The following is a 5670-nucleotide window of genomic DNA, read 5'->3' on the forward strand; positions in this document are numbered from 1 at the left end:
GGACCTTGTGAAGATGCTGGAGGAAACAGGTACTAAATGGTCTATATCCACAGGCAATCGAGTCCTATATCGACATACCCCGAGAGGCCGCTCAGCAAGGAAGAAGCTACTGCTCCAAAACCGCCATAAAAAAGCCATACTACAGTTTGGGGACAAAGATCCTAGTTTTTGCAATAACCTAGTTTTTGCACCGAATCCTAACCACTAGACCACCAGGGAAGGGTACTACAGTGCAAATCGGTTCCCAGTGTGAGCTGGTACATATGTGCGATAACCTTCTATATTCATTGTGACAGGTTGCACAAGTAAACATGTAGCAAAAGAGTAGTTCCCTGACCTGGGATCGAACCCAGGCCGCGGCGGTGAGAGCGCCGAATCCTAACCACTAGACCACCAGGGAAGGGTACAACATTTCAAATCGGTTCCCAGTGTGAGCTGGTACATATGTGCGATAACCTTCTATATTCATTGTGACAGGTTGCACACGTAAACATGTAGCAAAAGAGCAGTTCACTGACCGGGAATCGAATCCTAACCACTAGACCACCAGGGAAGGGTACTACAGTGCAATTCGTTTCCCAGTTTGAAATGGTACATATAGTTGAAGTCGTAAGTTTCCATCCACTTAGGCTGGAGTCATTAAAACCTGTTTGTCAACCCCTCCCCACATTTCTTGCTAACAAACAATAGTTTTGGCAGTCGGTTAGGACATCTACTTTGTGCATGACACAAGTCATTTTTCCAACAATTGTTTACAGAGGGATTATTTCATTTATAATTCACTGTATCACAAATTCAGTGGGCCAGAAGTTTACATACACAAAGTTGGCTGTGCCTTTAAACAGTTTGTAAAATTCCCGAAAATGATGTCTTGGCTTTAGAAGCTTGTGATAGGCTAATTGACATCCTTTGAGTCAATTGGAGGTGTACCTGTAGATGTATTTCAAGGCCTACCTTCAAACTCAGTGCCTCTTTGCTTGACTCCATGGGAAAAGCAAAGGAAATCAGGCAAGACCTCAGAAAAAAATGTAGACCTCCACAAGTCTGGTTCCTCCTTGGGAGCAATTTCCAAACGCCTGAAGGTACCTCGCTCATCTGTAGAAACAATAGTACGCAAGTATAAACACCATGGTATGAGGCAGGCGTCATACCGCTCAGGAAGGAGACGCGTTCTCTCTCCTAGAGATGAACGTACTTTGGGTCGAAAAGTGCAAATCCATCCCTGAACAAAAGCAAAGGACCTTGTGAAGATGCTGGAGGAAACAGGTACAAAATGGTCTATATCCACAGGCAAACGAGTCCTATATCGACATACCCGAGAGGCCGCTCAGCAAGGAAGAAGCTACTGCTCCAAAACCGCCATAAAAAAAGCCATACTACAGTTTGGGGACAAAGATCCTAGTTTTTGCAATAACCTAGTATTTGCGCCGAATCCTAACCACTAGACCACCAGGGAAGGGTACTACAGTGCAAATCGCTTCCAAGTGTGAGCTGGTACATATGTGCGATAACCTTCTATATTCATTGTGACAGGTTGCACACGTAAACATGTAGCAAAAGAGCAGTTCACTGACCGGGAATCGAATCCTAACCACTAGACCACCAGGGAAGGGTACTACAGTGCAATTCGTTTCCCAGTTTGAAATGGTACATATAGTTGAAGTCGTAAGTTTCCATCCACTTAGGCTGGAGTCATTAAAACCTGTTTGTCAACCCCTCCCCACATTTCTTGCTAACAAACAATAGTTTTGGCAGTCGGTTAGGACATCTACTTTGTGCATGACACAAGTCATTTTTCCAACAATTGTTTACAGAGGGATTATTTCATTTATAATTCACTGTATCACAAATTCAGTGGGCCAGAAGTTTACATACACAAAGTTGGCTGTGCCTTTAAACAGTTTGTAAAATTCCCGAAAATGATGTCTTGGCTTTAGAAGCTTGTGATAGGCTAATTGACATCCTTTGAGTCAATTGGAGGTGTACCTGTAGATGTATTTCAAGGCCTACCTTCAAACTCAGTGCCTCTTTGCTTGACTCCATGGGAAAAGCAAAGGAAATCAGGCAAGACCTCAGAAAAAAAAATGTAGACCTCCACAAGTCTGGTTCCTCCTTGGGAGCAATTTCCAAACGCCTGAAGGTACCTCGCTCATCTGTAGAAACAATAGTACGCAAGTATAAACACCATGGTATGAGGCAGGCGTCATACCGCTCAGGAAGGAGACGCGTTTCTCTCCTAGAGATGAACGTACTTTGGGTCGAAAAGTGCAAATCCATCCCTGAACAAAAGCAAAGGACCTTGTGAAGATGCTGGAGGAAACAGGTACAAAATGGTCTATATCCACAGGCAAACGAGTCCTATATCGACATACCCCGAGAGGCCGCTCAGCAAGGAAGAAGCTACTGCTCCAAAACCGCCATAAAAAAAGCCATACTACAGTTTGGGGACAAAGATCCTAGTTTTTGCAATAACCTAGTATTTGCGCCGAATCCTAACCACTAGACCACCAGGGAAGGGTACTACAGTGCAAATCGGTTCCAAGTGTGAGCTGGTACATATGTGCGATAACCTTCTATATTCATTGTGACAGGTTGTACAAGTAAACATGTAGCAATAGAGTAGTTCCCTGACCGGGAATCGAACCCGGGCCGCGGCGGTGAGAGCGCCAAATCCTAACCACTAGACCACCAGGGAAGGGTACGACAGTGCAAATCGGTTCCAAGTGTGAGCTGGTACACATGTGCGATAACCTTCTGTATTCATTGTGACAGGTTGTTCAAGTAAACATGTAGCAAAAGAGTAGTTCCCTGACCAGGAATCAAACCCGGGACGCGGCGGTGAGAGCGCCGAATCCTAACCACTAGACCACCAGGGAAGGGTACTACAGTGCAAATCGGGAGTCAAACTGGGAGTTGAACCACCAGGGAAGGGTACTACAGTGCAAATCGGGAGTCAAACCCAGGCCGCGGCGGTGAGAGCGCCAAATCCTAACCACTAGACCACCAGGGAAGGGTACTACAGTGCAATTCGTTTCCCAGTTTGAAATGGTACATATAGTTGAAGTCGTAAGTTTCCATCCACTTAGGCTGGAGTCATTAAAACCTGTTTGTCAACCCCTCCACACATTTCTTGCTAACAAACGATAGTTTTGGCAGTCGGTTAGGACATCTACTTTGTGCATGACACAAGTAATTTTTCCAACAATTGTTTACAGAGGGATTATTTCACTTATAATTCACTGTATCACAAATTCAGTGGGCCAGAGGTTTACATACACTAAGTTGGCTGTGCCTTTAAACAGTTTGTAAAATTCCCGAAAATGATGTCATGGCTTTAGAAGCTTCTGATAGGCTAATTGACATCCTTTGAGTCAATTGGAGGTGTAACTGTAGATGTATTTCAAGGTCTACCTTCAAACTCAGTGCCTCTTTGCTTGACTCCATGGGAAAAGCAAAGGAAATCAGCCAAGACCTCAGAAAAAAATGTAGACCTCCACAAGTCTGGTTCCTCCTTGGGAGCAATTTCCAAATGCCTGAAGGTACCTCGCTCATCTGTAGAAACAATAGTACGCAAGTATAAACACCATGGGACCACGCAGGCGTCATACCGCTCAGGAAGGAGACGCGTTCTCTCTCCTAGAGATGAACGTACTTTGGGTCGAAAAGTGCAAATCCATCCCAGAACAACAGCAAAGGACCTTGTGAAGATGCTGGAGGAAACAGGTACAAAATGGTCTATATCCACAGGCAAACGAGTCCTATATCGACATACCCCGAGAGGCCGCTCAGCAAGGAAGAAGATACTGCTCCAAAACCGCCATAAAAAAGCCATACTACAGTTTGGGGACAAAGATCTTAGTTTTTGGAGAAATGTCCTCTGGTCTGATGAAACAAAAATCTAACTGTTTGGCCATAATGACCATTGTTATGTTTGGAGGGAAAAGGGGGAGGCTTTCAAGCCGAAGAACACCATCATGTTGTGGGGTTGCTTTGCTGCAGGAGGGTCTGGTGCACCACTAGAACACCTGGGAAGGACACTGCAGGGCAAATCGGTTTGCAATTTGAAGTGGTACATATGTGCGACAACCTTCTATATTCATTGTGACAGGTTGTACAAGTAAACATGTAGCAAAAGAGTAGTTCCCTGACCGGGAATCAAACCCGGGGCGCGGCGGAGAGAGCGCCGAATCCTAACCACTAGGCCACCAGGGAAGGGTACTACAGTGCAATTCGTTTTCCAGATTGAAATGGTACATATAGTTGAACTCGTAAGTTTCCATCCACTTAGGCTGGGGTCATTAAAACCTGTTTGTCAACACCTCCCCACATTTCTTGCTAACAAACGATCGTTTTGGCAGACGGTTCGGACATCTACTTTGTGCATGACACAAGTCATTTTTCCAACAATTGTTTACATTGGGATTATTTCACTTATAATTCACTGTATCACAAATTCAGTGGGCCAGAAGTTTACATACAATAAGTTGGCTGTGCCTTTAAACAGTTTGTAAAATTCCCGAAAATGATGTCATGGCTTTATAAGCTTCTGATAGGCTAATTGACATCCTTTGAGTCAATTGGAGGTGTACCTGTAGATGTATTTCAAGGCCTCCCTTCAAACTCAGTGCCTCTTTGCTTGACTCCATGGGAAAAGCAAAGGAAATCAGGAAGACCTCAGAAAAACAATGTAGACCTCCACAAGTCTGGTGCCTCCTTGGGAGCAATTTCCAAACGCCTGAAGGTACCACGCTCATCTGTAGAAACAATAGTACGCAAGTATAAACACCATGGTATGACGCAGGCGTCATACCGCTCAGGAAGGAGACGCGTTCTCTCTCCTAGAGATGAACGTACTTTGGGTCGAAAAGTGCAAATCCATCCCAGAACAACAGCAAAGGACCTTGTGAAGATGCTGGAGGAAACAGGTACAAAATGGTCTATATCCACAGGCAAACGAGTCCTATATCGACATACCCCGAGAGGCCGCTCAGCAAGGAAGAAGCTACTGCTCCAAAACCGCCATAAAAAAGCCATACTACAGTTTGGGGACAAACGCAGGCGTCATACCGCTCAGGAAGGAGACGCGTTCTCTCTCCTAGAGATGAACGTACTTTGGGTCGAAAAGTGCAAATCCATCCCAGAACAACAGCAAAGGACCTTGTGAAGATGCTGGAGGAAACAGGTACAAAATGGTCTATATCCACAGGCAAACGAGTCCTATATCGACATACCCCGAGAGGCCGCTCAGCAAGGAAGAAGCTACTGCTCCAAAACCGCCATAAAAAAGCCATACTACAGTTTGGGGACAAAGATCCTAGTTATTGGAGAAATGTCCTCTGGTCTGATGAAACAAAAATCGAACTGTTTGGCCATAATGACCATTGTTATGTTTGGAGGGAAAAGGGGAGGCTTTCAAGCCGAAGAACACCATCATATTGTGGGGGTGCTTTGCTGCAGAAGGGTCTGGTGCACCACTAGAACACCTGGGAAGGACACTGCAGGGCAAATCGGTTTGCAATTTGAAGTGGTACATATGTGCGACAACCTACTAAATTCATAGTGACAGATTGCACAAGTAAACATGTAGCAATAGAGTAGTTCCCTGACCGGGAATCGAACCCGGGCCGCGGCGGTGAGAGCGCCGAATCCTAACCACTAGACCACCAGGGA

At 45.2% G+C, this 5670-nt stretch overlaps 1 non-coding gene across 1 annotated transcript; it reads right to left on the reverse strand.

The window, feature by feature from the left end:
- Nucleotides 1-5598: 5598 nt before the first annotated feature.
- On the reverse strand, nucleotides 5599-5670 carry trnae-cuc. The gene has a single exon. It is a non-coding gene; the product is annotated as a tRNA-Glu (tRNA).

The sequence above is a fragment of the Oncorhynchus gorbuscha genome, unplaced genomic scaffold (genome assembly GCF_021184085.1).
Source record: "Oncorhynchus gorbuscha isolate QuinsamMale2020 ecotype Even-year unplaced genomic scaffold, OgorEven_v1.0 Un_scaffold_1926, whole genome shotgun sequence".
Taxonomy (NCBI): domain Eukaryota; kingdom Metazoa; phylum Chordata; class Actinopteri; order Salmoniformes; family Salmonidae; genus Oncorhynchus; species Oncorhynchus gorbuscha.